This window comes from Nestor notabilis, unplaced genomic scaffold (assembly GCF_000696875.1).
Source record: "Nestor notabilis isolate BGI_N333 unplaced genomic scaffold, ASM69687v1 scaffold1285, whole genome shotgun sequence".
Taxonomy (NCBI): domain Eukaryota; kingdom Metazoa; phylum Chordata; class Aves; order Psittaciformes; family Psittacidae; genus Nestor; species Nestor notabilis.
The window spans coordinates 26,046-39,510 of record NW_009928638.1 but is presented as its reverse complement, the minus strand read 5'-3'; positions in this window follow the sequence as shown (position 1 = coordinate 39,510).

Here is a 13,465-nt window from a genome sequence, read left to right as displayed (position 1 = left end):
GATCCCAGTGAGACAAGGACTTCAGAAGAAAGAAAAGGAGCTAAAAGTGCTTGACTGTTCTTGGTATTATTAATGTGAAAACGCCTGTAGCAGCAAAGGGCTTCCTGGCCAGCAGACAACGGTGAGAGTAAGAAAAATTATATCTTACAATTTTGTAAGAAGATTAAAGAAGATCTGTTATCATATAACAAATGCCCTGTTCACATTTAACTGCTTCATCTCTTCAAAGCCAAATCCATCGTTAATTCACTTACACTAGCAAAATTGTATCCATGTAGTTCATACTTGGAAAGAAATCATTCCTCCTATTACAGTCTTTTTGTTAAATATACATATCTGTGGGCAGAAGAGATTTCTTTTACCTGACAAGAGTAAATGCTCCTTGTTGAGGCAGCTGTAGGCACAGTTAATTGTGGGAGGAAGGCTGTTTCACATGCTGCCTAGATAAATCACACATTCAGGTACATGCATTTCTAATAAGTGTAACCTAAAAGCACAGGTGAAATAAGATCACTTCAATATTTCAAAAGCAAAGTTATTAAAGGTTTGATTCTGCCTCTGCCTGCACTGAGCATCTCCTTTGCCAGTGATGGGTGCCTCTTGGCATCAAATAGATGTGAAACCAAGGGAAAAGTGTCAGAACAGCAATACAATCTAAAGAAATGGTTAGAGAATAAAGTCTGTGTATGTTTTCTTTTGCCACTCCATCAATACCTCAAGCAAACCAAAAAACTCATTTAAGTTTTGGTTTTCTCTTTAAGTCTTTGATTTTACTATTCTCTTATTGCGTTTTTTGGTTTTAATTAGTTGATTTTACTACTAGTGTATAGCAGGGCAGTTTTCATGTATGTCTATTGTATATCCAAAAGCAATTATACTACTAATATGTATTTACAAAATCATGTGCAGAGGCTACATAGCAACTGCTGATGCTGGAAAATAACCTGAAGCAGGAGAAAGATGAGTCCTGGTAAATGAATGAAGGTTACAAAAGAGATTAACCTAAGAGCAGCAGTTTAAGTAACTTAATGCTAAGTTTTCTTCTCAAGATTTTCCACTAGGACGAGAATGAGACCTATTTGTTTTAATTCTCATTTATATTTTCAGCCCTCTGCACAGATAAATATTTACTTACCTATCTTAACATTATCTCTTTTCGTTCCAGAAAGGCATTCACATAAACCATTTGGAGCAAGTCATGCTTCTGCATAAAAACAAAATACATGTTTCAACTCTGGACAACCAGTTAATCTACAAACCAGCTTTGCAAGGTGCTGGACACTGCACTCTCACGTGTTTTCAGTGGGCAGTGAAGGTGTCCAACCTTGCTGCTTCAACCATAAACCTGCTCTTTGCACAGTAAAGCACCTATCAGATATGTACATGGGATACTTCCTCCTAGAATAGGGACAAACCAGAAACGTTTCTTCTGATAATGTTCAATACTACTTGACTGTCAGCCTTTTTTCACTGCTACAATACAGTAAGACCTTTGATAAACAGCAATGCATTGATATTCAGTCATGAGCAGTAATAATTCAGTTACCTTGCTGCCACAGTATATCACACACTTAAACATGCATCTTTTGAGTAGGCACTAGGAACAAAAAGCTTCTTTTTTGCCTTCTTTTGCATGTTAATTGTCACGCTCACACAGCTGAGAAATTACATCAGGAGTCATAGTGTGGGGAAAGCTCTTCCTTGCTGTTTTGCCAGTACCCTTCAGTCCTGCCCTTCTGCATTCCTGTTATTCCAGCCTTTGCCCTCTCTTGAGCAGACGCTGCCAATTGCACTAAATTGGGTAGTGGTTTTGGAAGTGAACAAATTGGGACTAGAAAAAGACCCCAAGCTCATTTTCAATTTTGTTCTGAGCTCCTACTTGAACTCGAGTACTTAGGAAGGCAATAAATAGGCCAGGGCCATAGGGGAACAGCACTTGATGTACATTTGGGTCAGGGGCTACCACTAGGATTTCTTTAGAAAGCCAGATGATATTACATTAAAAGGAAATTCAAACCATAAAAAAGTTCTGTATGGAATTTTTTGGCTGGTTACACACAGAAAGCTTCCTTAGTTACTACAGTAACTATGCAACCAGCACTGAAAAATAGGCAACAATGATATTTCAAAGTTTATTTTATTTACTCTATCTAATCGATACACTTAAACATTGTAAACTCACCTTGTCTCAGCTCCCATTCTACATTTTTACTGTTAATCACTCTGGAAATATATCAACTGATGGAAGCCTTGCACTTAAATCTATTCTCAAAATCTGTAGTTTAGTTTGTAGTAAATCAGTAACAGCTTATCAACACAAGTGCAGTCTTTATCATTATTACATAGATCTTTAAACTACAATAAATATTATATTAGCCAAGTTTATTATAGTTACATAGTTAGGCAAAATAAATCTGTTCTTTTTTTTGGCTTCTGTCTTGTTCTTTAGACATGAAATGAAAATTCTTTTAGTTATTTAAATATCTAAAATATTTTTAAGTATTTTTAAATATTTTTAAATACTGTTCCAGTATTTAGAGAGTGGCTACAAGGAAGATGGAGACTCCATTTTTGCAAATAGCCACATGGAAAAGATGAGGGGTGATGGGCACAAATTATCTTGGGGAGATTCTGACTGGACATGAGCAAAATTTTTCCCTGTAAGAACAACTAGTCACTGGAATAATCTCTCCAGGGAAGTGGTGGATTCCCTAATATTGGATACTTTTAAGATTCAACTGGACAGGGTGCTGAGAGATCGAGTCTAGGTCATGCTTGGCTAGAAAGGTTGGGACCAGATGACCCTTGAGGTCCCTTCCCATCTGGGATTCTATGATAATCATTTGGGTTTGATTCAAGTTTGCTCTACTTTTCTCATACAGGGGCTGTAAAGAATTTATGTTAGAACAGGCAAGGCTGAAGAAATGATTCTTCTGCTTAGACAGGGAGGCAATCAGGTTTATGGGCATCCGCGACTCCTGCCATCAGGCATGCCAGGAAGCATTCAGCCCACAGGGTGTCAGTTTAGACGATTTGCTCCCACAGAAACTTCCTCACTAAGTTTTCATGAAAAAATATTAAAAATGAAACCTTCATATCTTCAGCTGAAATTCCTGGAGCATCAAGAACAAGACTCACTCCCCATCTTTAAGAGAATAACAAATTGTTGCTATCACAGACATACCCAAGTTATCCTATGGGACAACATATTACATGAACTGATGTTACACATTCTTGACATAGGGTGACCCAAGTCTGAGATACAAGTTTTCCTTGTATCTTTGCAGATATTTTATCATCTCTTTATTTCAGAGAGGTTCACTTGCTTCTTTTTAAAAGAACTTTTGAGGACAATGCAGAATTACCAGTATATGAAGCACCTTTATGTTCATTACCGTCGTGCCTTCTGAAACAACAAAAAGGACACTTTGGCATTCATACGGGTAGATTTGATTAATGCAAACAACAACTTTTGTCTATCTTGATTCCTTTCATTCATTCACAGTTGGACACTGCTTATTATCACTCACTTTAGAGTGAAAGAAAATGGTAAAATAGTTTTTTCCATGGGATGAATCACCACTGGCAGTGTTCAAAGCCAGGCTGGATGGGGCTTGGAGCAACCTGCTCTAGTGGAAGGTGTCCCTGCCTGTGTCAGGGGGTTGGAATTGGATGAGCTTTAAGGTACCTTCCAACACAAACTACTCTGGGATTCTATGATTCAAAGAAATGACAGAAGATGGCAAAACCCCAAGAAACTCCCACCTTTGTTATTATGGAGACATGATCCTTCTCCCTGAAAGGTAAAGCCCTTCAGGGACCCCCTGGTGTTCTTCATTAAACCTGAATTTACTTCCAGAAAGGAAAAAAAAACACCCTCAAATTCTTTACAGAATTACCAGGGTGGCATAAAAACTAATCCACAGATGCTTATTCTCATCTTCTTTCAGATCTTGTTTGTAACACTTTAGCAGGTTGCTTCATTCATGCTTGTTCCAGTGAAACAAGACTTCAAAGTTGTGACATTATATTCTAGTCAGAAATATTTGACCGGGCTCTACATGAATGATGCAAAACACTAAAAGCTTTCCCTCCAGTGCTCATCCCTGTGGGGAGACCTCCAATGACTTTGTCAGCACAAGTGGGTGAATGTGAAAAGCTTCTTCTACGTTTCTATCTCGGTAGCATCACAGTAGCCTCCGAGTACAATGCAGATTGGACAGAAAGCTGAGCTCACCTTGTCAGACCTCAATAGCCTGCAGTCAGAAGCAGCAGGAGCAGCAACACGTCGGTGTGCAGTTCTTGGTGTCTCATAGATAGCGAAGTCTGCTGAAAATCAGCTCTTCTGTTGATGACGAGGGTGCAGCATGGAAAAAACAGTTATGAGAGCAAATAGAAGCTTTGGCTTAGACTGACAGCCAACACATTCCCCACCATGTGTGATGCAGGAGTAGTGGAGAAATGGCGTAAAATCTTACCAAGAAAACACCTGTATGGAGACGTGCTGTGTCCTTCACTCGTGATAAACATCAGAATGTATTTACAAAAAGGTTAAACTAAAATACAATTGAATGAAATCTAATTACTGGTTAAAAGCAGAAAAAGTTGGGGAGATCACATCTGCAAACATTTTAGAGGTCACAGGATGCCCTGGTAAACATTAAGTCTATTAAAGTAGTACTATCCAGTTCTAATAAGATGATAAAAAAACTTTGGAGGAGAAATGAAGACTTCACTAATTGTTATTACAGTTTTCTGTATTCTGCATATGAGCAGACCTCTTCATTTTCCCTTTTTGTGTTTTAATTTCAGATTCATTGTCAGCCAATTAAAAAGTGAATGGATAAAACCTAGCAACTGCTAATCAAGCTCTCTTTTCTGAACATGGACGTTTATTCATTTGAAGCTAATTTACTTGGAATCAGGTTATGTGACAGAAAACACCGAAAGTGCATCTGTGGGGGTCCTGTTCTCCGCACAGTTGTTGTGCGACTGAAGCTACGTCAGGATTCAAATGAATTATTTCAGTTAAACAAATCATTGCCCAGAGAACCTACATGTAAATATCACACGACTGGTTACCCGCTTCATCTCCCAGTGACTGGGACAGCATTAACCCCCATTATTTCTCAATCACACCATTCAAAACGATTTCCAGTAAGGGCTATTATGTGGCCTTAAGGCAGCATAATATACATGTATTTTGCACACTGAAAAAAAGACTTTTCTGTCTTCATTCCCCAATGCAAATGTATTTCCTCTTTCCTCCCTGCTTTTCACATGGGAACTGCTCTTCAAAACATTAGGAAAGAAAGAAAAGGGACCTGGAAAAGGGGTATTACTTTCAGAGTGATATTGGAAAGTTCTTAACATTTGTACTCTAATCTCTTTATTACTGGATCACCTGCGTCATCTTTTTGTTCTGGGTATATGTACAGGTGTGAGAACAAGAAAAAGCTAATAAAACCCAGCCAAGCCCTATCTTTTTGGGTTGGAATTTAAAAGGAACTCCAGAATGGGAGGCACGGGAGGGATATGTGCTATGGAGGTGAACAAAGCCACCCCAGCCACTTCTTTTGCATGCAGTAGCAATGTTTAACCTGGCGTTTTGAAAGATGATGCTCACAAATAGGCTTAAGCCGTGTATTCAATTCTGCTCAACTACTGGTGTGAAATTTTAATCAAAAAACTAGAGAGCTCATTCAAAAAAGAAATTAGTGGAAAAAAAAAAACTTTGGTCGTCTCTCATCAGTGAAAACTGATTTAGTTATGCAAATTACTGCTATGAATATTAAACCACTGATGAAAGGTTTTTAATGAAGGGATCTTTTGTTTTGGAAATGCAAGGGTATATGCTTTAATTTCTTGCTAATTTACTGTTCTTTGATAATGTTCGCATTTTCCCCAAAGTGGCTTCACTGATGGGTTTAATACTGTGAATAGAACTACAGGCCAACAATACTGGTTTTGACAAGCCTTCCCCAGTGTAACTATAGATCATGATTTGCAGCCCCTTATGCACAATTCTATTAGGGTGAATTTTGTCTACAGGGCTTTCCATGAAATGAATTCTCATTTTAATGTTAGCCTCCTGCAGTTTTTAATTTTTAATCTGTAATATGAAATTGCAAATTTTACAAACATCATTTGAAAAAGCCACTAGGACAGAACCGAATGCCAAAGTTTACATATTGCCTAATTAGACTGTTATGAGAAGCAGCTTATCAATGTCAAGCCAAAGATCATCAAAAAATCCAATTACTAATTTGAAAAACACATATATTTATAGGTTCATTTTGTTTCATTTGCATCCGATTAGCTTAATAATTGTTTAAAAATTGTATTAAGGTTAATAATTCTGGTTCACTTCGCAACACACCTGGGCTGCCAAAGCAGTTTAGCAAATGAGCAGGGCTACCCCACTGAAACTCAAGCTCAGTTGTAATCTTTCCCATCATAAAGCACAGAGAACTCATAACTCAAATGACAAGGCAATTTTAAATAGGAGAAGGTATTAAATCTGCTTACTAGCTGTCTCTCTTTACAGCTGTGTTATGGTCAAACGCTAGGGAGGAAGGATGGGATCTGTGCAGGCTCTCCCGGACCTTTCTGAAGGACTCACCTCATTTTAGAGTACAGTAGGTTGTGTCTTGTTAGAGACAGCCAAGATCTGCTTTGATATCCTAACACCGTGCAAGATTAATCTTTTAGTCCTTTAAAGGATTTGGCCTTTTAAAAGTTGACATTAAAGAGGGAACAGCAGTGTGCAAATCAAAGGGGTTTTCTCTTTACAGTCAAGTGCAACTTCAAAAGTTTGCTTCTATAATAATAGTGATTAATACATCTGAAATAGGTCTTAGGGTTGGACTGGATGATCTTAAAGGTCTTTTCCAGCCTAAATGATCTCTGAAATAGGTACCCTATCCAACATTACTTATCAATTTTAACTCGTGTGAAAAGTTCATCACTTTCCCATTCCTCCCTGATGTTGCATTGGTGAGGCCAGTGTTGTCCTGAGAAAACACAGTAGCTTGCCAAGATGGAACTGCTGAGCCTATGGACAATACTGGTCCTACAGAGCAGCAGGGTATACCTATGGACAAAAACAAGCTAGGAAAGGTGGAGTGGGATGGTGGTGTCCATGTTTCATGGGGTGACATGAACAGGCCTCTTCTCACTGTGTGAGACAAGCGGCCTTTGCCCTGAAACTCAAAAGTCAGACTTGGTCTGTGACTTCCTTTACTGAAATGGGAGCACGGTTGAGAAGGGCCACCTTTTGCCTGGGGACACCGAGCTTTCCCTTTAGTTAATGGAAAGAAGTAGGCTTCTCTAGAGGGCGAATGAGAGCTAAAACTCAAGCTTAACTGCCCTGGAGGAACTGCCGTGTCTCTGCTGACTACACAGGGATCTTGGGAGGTAACTCTCCGGATGATCAAATTAGTCTTTCTGCCTGCCTCATTCTCTAATTGGCATTAGCTAGAGCAACTAATGAACAATGTATATCCTAACAAAGGAAGCGCATGCTGAAAAAGAAGGAAAATTAGCTGGTGCTAATTGGTGGTCTTGACTTTGCTGATGGTAATCACACACACTTTAAGAGGGCTAAAAAGTAATGCACACACTCTAAATGATACTACAATGTGTGTGCATATATATATTTATACATAGGCACTACAATGTACATACACATTTACATATAATGATTAGACAATTCTACCTTGTAAATTGACAGACTTGAACTTCAACAGATAAAAGTTGTTTTTCCACCTGACCAGCTACCAGCTTAGACTGATGGAAGTCCCAGTTTTAGCTTTAAACTTAGTTTCAAGCTTTGACTGAAAACCTGCTCTGGGTGAGTTCAATTCAAATGAATTTGGCCCTTAACGTGTCTGATGTGTGGTTTCTGACAAAATGATCTGGGTGACCCTCCTGGAGGGTTTTCTCATTTTCCATTATTTAAAAATAGGTCATTCTGAGCTTTATGAACATATGCAAATATTAATTACAAAGTTCAAGCAACACAGTAGTTGGCTTGTGGAATATCTGCTCTTTCAAAGCAAAGCAAGGGTTTACAACAGTGTGCTTTGCTTCCGAGATTTACATGATAAATGCTCTTAGGTGGTTCAGAAAAGGCCAGTCTTTAAATATAATGTACAGCTCTAATTAGTGGATTTTTAGGAAAATTTGTTTGACCTTCTTAAGGTCCTGCATCTCTTCCTGATATTCATGAACACTCATTTAAACATACTTCTAGAGTTGCAAAACTACGTATAGTAGGTAAAGATGTAGATGTAACTGCCCATGAAACTAGCAGTAGAGAAGATCATGAGCTCACTTCTATCCCACACAGTAGGCACTTTGATTTCCTTATATCCTACTGTACTTACACAGCAACCTGGAAAAAGCTCTTAATTGCACAACAGCCCAATTTCCAATCCACCATGCTAGCACTTCTAAAAGTATGGTTTTTGCTAGAAATGTGATCCTCTCACTGAAGGAAATAGTAGTAGGAAAATGAAATATAAAAGCTAAATATTAAGATTCAATTGTTTCGTGAGAAATAAACTTACATTTAGAAATACATTTCAGGCAACTGCAAATCTGTTCAGTCCTTCTTCCTCTGACCATCAATGGCAAAAGAAGGGTACATTTCTGGAAATCACAAGTTCTTTGTTGAATGAAAGTGTCCTGTGCCAGCACCTCACCACCCTCGCAGGCAAGAACTTCCCAAAATCTCACCTCAACCTCCCCTCTGTCAGTTTAAAGCTTTGTCCTACCCCTACAGGCCCTTATAAAATTCCCTCTCCAGCTGTCTTGTCGGCCCATTTAGCTACTATTTAGGTATTATTGTAGCTTTACCATTAAGAAGTTTGTCTTGAAGGGGAAAAATGTGTGTGCACATAAAACAACCACCACCCAACAAAGCAGTGTGTCTATTCAAGTACTGAAACTTAATTAAACTTCTTTTTCAGAAGTATTGCAGTTCAGTGTGCCCAGATCTCTTCCAACCCTTGGGCATTCACATTCAAGTCTGAATAGGTATTTTTATGCCTAAACTAATGTTTAATAGTCAGATGTCTCTCACACAGGTTTTGTTTTAAATATCCATACATCTTAAGGAGATGTATGGATATAAACAAGCCACAGAGTATTTTCTACCAAGATTTTTGGTTTGATTACTTAATCTCAGTATCACACGATAACCTTTGAATGTACTAATTTTGTCTACATGATTCTAATAGTAGCATTAAAAGTAGTGTCAAAAATGCTGATCTGTTGTCAGTATTTCTTCCTTGATGTACACAGGCACAGGAATCCGCGTCTCAAAGTGCTTAGATTTCGTCTGGGTTTGGCTAAAATATTTCCAGGCAGTCTAGAGTGACCTGGACAAGGTGATCCTCAATTCTGATGCTCAAAATCAGACGTGACTGAATATATCAAAGTACTTTGTTCCCTCCCTGTGCCTACCCTGAAGTCTGGACTCCGACTGTAGGTCTCTGAGTTCATAAGGCATCTAGCAGGGAATATAATTTTCAATTTACTTTCTGCACTCTTAAATAGGCACAATTCCTTCTTTTCCCAGTTTTCACATAAAGACCTATAGTTTGCAGTATCTTATGGTTGTATTTGCAACAGGTTGAAAATTCTTCTATCAATCAAAACTGGTTAGATACTGAAACACTTCGTATCCATTTCTTGTTAAAACCGGTGCTTTGCAGTAAGACATATTAGGTTTTATTCATTATTACTTCTACCATCTATCCTGTAGATGCTGTGGCTACCAAACAACAGTTTTGGACTACAAGGTGCATTTTAACCACCACTAGCCTGCATTGTACCAGAATTTAAAAGTCCTTCTTGATAATCTGCACTACATTAATACGGTTACCTTAATACCTTGCTTAAACTCATTAAAACAAATAAAAATCAGGTTTGTAATACTGAAGATCAGATCAATAATTTTTACTGAGTTTTCCAACACACTGATGTTATTCTAATTACTGGTGCTAATACCTACTGCCATTTTCTTTATCATACAAATGCCTTAGTGAGGAAAAGTAGTGATGATACTGCTTGTCACAATTGACAGGTATTAAAATACTCACAAGGCACAAATACTCATGTGGACCATAAAATCTGATTAGTCTGTGTCTGGGGTACCATAAAAAGCAAGCAGATGACCCAATACACCTGACAGTTACAGCTCCAGTTGGGTTTTCATTTCCTTTTTCAGTACTATAAAAGGAAAGGTTACTTCATGAGATGTTCCTCAAGTTGATTGCCTCCACAAATTCCAGCCTTTGAAGTGCACGTTCCTAGTTGTAAGCCAGAGAATATTCACTAATTATGACTTTTGGAGTTGTGTGTAACCTCACATGCAATTTTTTACAAGGGTGTTGGTCCCACCTGTCTCCAGTTTTTTTGCGACCTCCTCTGAGTACCAGCCATAAATTATATTCTAAAGAAGCAGAAAGGAAGTTGAAGTGGGAATCTATGGAGACAACATCCTCCAAGATCATCAATTACCTGATATCTTTTAATCTTTGAGAATTGCCTCCATCAGATCTCAGCCTCTGGGAAATTATCAAACCTGACAGTGTTTACAACACGGCTTCAAGGTTAACAACGACAATCATACTGTTCTCTCAAAATAGCATTGCACCTCAGTGTCAAGTCAGGAGAGGAATGCCATGGAAAGAGGCAAATTAAAAGGTGGAAAACTCAAACCAACACAAGTTTTCTTTCCATGCTTTATGTAATTAAGCAGCTGATCTTGCTTTCATGAAACTCTTTCAGGCCAAGAACTTGCAGTACTCTGAAAGGATATTGGATGTGAAAGAGAATGTCAAGAACAGACAGAACTGTGGCATTGATTACAATGCAGGTTTGAAATATTAAAATCCAGTTTTGTTGTCAGGAATTTTTTGAAGGTTTTTAAACCCTTCATGACAATCAAGTTGCTTTTTCAACCTTATTATTGTAATGGAAGTAGAAAGTCCATATATTTTTAATGAGTGTGGAGGTTAAATTTAGAGTATATATGTAGGTTCCCACAGTGAACTAATGTAGACCAATGACAATTAACAGACAGCAGCCAAAATGCCATCAAAAGGATGTTCATGTTAATACTCCTAGAAAAATAACATCTCCTGCTTAAATAGTAGATACCCTGGAGGTATTTTAAAGAGGTGTAGATGTGGCACTTAAAGACATGGTTTAGTGCTGGACTTGGCAGTGCTGTGGTAGTGGTTGGCCTTGATGATCTTAAAGGTCTTTTCCAACCTAAATGATTCTGTGATTCTAAATACCATCTGACCAACTCTCTCTATTAAAATAAAACTTAAAGATTTATTTCTTCTTTACTAGTGTTTCAAGATTACTTAACAAATCTTAATACTGAATTGACCAAAGCCCAGACTTAGAAGGTAATAGTTTTGTGGACACATTTAATAAGGTTCTTAAACACAAAACCAAACCAGAAATAGTCTGTCTGTATATTCACTATCTTACTATATCCGCGTAAGATTTTATTTCAATCTAATACAAAGTAACAGCCTTTTAAAAGGTACATATTATACCATTCCTGAAAAATAAGTTGATCTTATATTAACATATTTGCCAGTAGGTTCTGGACTATTATTGTTTATTTTGGACAGAAAAAGTACATGCAAATTACTCTTTCATAATGCAATATTGAAATACATCACACTGAATATAAAAAGGTCTGCACGCTACTTGGCACCACTTACCTGTTCTTTATTCCTCCTTCTTCGGTCTAAAGCAAACATGCTGCTGCTGAGAAGCCTGGTGTTATGATTTTGAGGTTTATGTTACCTGACCATGGATGTTCACCATCACTACTTACTATTTATTCTCTATTGCCTTTTTCCATCTGTAATCATACTTTAAATAGATTTTTACATATAAAAATACATAGATCTGTATACACAGAAACATGTAAATGCACACATAGCCATGGATAACACTAAGCATTTTTATGCATCTCTAAAACTCAAAGTCACTATAAAAAGACTATGAAAAGTGATTTTTTTTTTTACCATCAATCAAAAGCTTTTAGGATCAAAGCATTAAAAGCAGTGAGGCATGTATAGAAAACTAATTCAATTCTTTCAAATTCACAAGCAAAACTTCCTCGGTAGGTGAATAAGAAGTGCACTATCTGGGACAGCAACACTTTACTGCAGACAGACACGTTCCAGCAACAACTGCCTGACGCACTGATCCCTCCTCATCTCAAGAACTGCAAAAACTCTTCCAACACTAGAGGTCAGATGTTAATCCAGCTTTAATTTTCACATTATGCCCTTCAAAAATCATACAAACGTTTCTTTAAATGAAATACAAACTGTGTTCTTCCGACAGGACACTAAAAAAATTAGTTGCATCTTTGCTGCAATCATTCATAGCTCATACTTGGGATAGAAAATGACAGTGTTGACCCACATCCCAAAGGTGAGTTGAGTTAGTTGACAGAGTTCTAAACATCTCCTCCCAGAATATTTTACAGTTTGTATCAGGTTTGAACATTGTAGCATCACTGAACTCTTTTAAAGTAGTTTAACTTTCTGCACAGGGATCCTTGTTTTTCCCTGGAATATTTACTTTTCAGAAGAGTTAGAACAGCCTCTTTTTTAGGAGCCACTTTGTCACGTTGAAACAATTGCAGTTTGCATTCTATAAGGACCCCACCACCCATTTGAGGTTCATTTTCTGGTTCCCAAAAGGTTTCATAGAAAAGAAAGTCACAAGCATTTTACCTGATTTCTGTTTCTGCCCAGCTGCTTTCATCTTCTGTCAGGACGACCAAAAGTGGGTCTATCAGAAAAAGCAAAACCCCTACCAGAAGCAAATTTAAAAGAGAGAGTGAAATAGATGTGTGATAGTTTGGGCATTCCTTTGTCAGAAGTTTTGCAGCTCTGCAGGGTTTCTTTTAAAGAAGGCATTGAGTTTCCTGACTAAGCAAAAATATGTGGCCATTAGTAGAATTTATAACAGAGAGAGGGTCTATATTTTGGAAATTCCAAGTTTCCTGAAAGGAAATGAGTATAGGTGGGAATTCAAGGGACAACAAATGGACATGGCATGGGATGACAACCACACATTCATATTTGCCAGTGAAGTGTATGAGGGACAAATAACTTGAGACATATCTCCACACATGAGAACAAACTGCAAGGTAGTTTTTGTGTGCTTTCTCACAGAAAATTATTATAGGTTTTATATTGCCCCTTATTACAGACTGTGAGGCTCACGAGATGAAGGCGTCTCCTCTCTGTCCACCTGAATTACTAAGATGCTACAGCTAGTATTTGTCATTGCAAGATGATGCTCCAAAACTGACATTGTCCATTACCAGCTTCCAAATTGCCCTGTGCAATTTCGTGGAGCAATGTCCTGTTACCTCTTAGTATCCTTGAGCACTGTGTTGGAGTGTTAGCAGCCA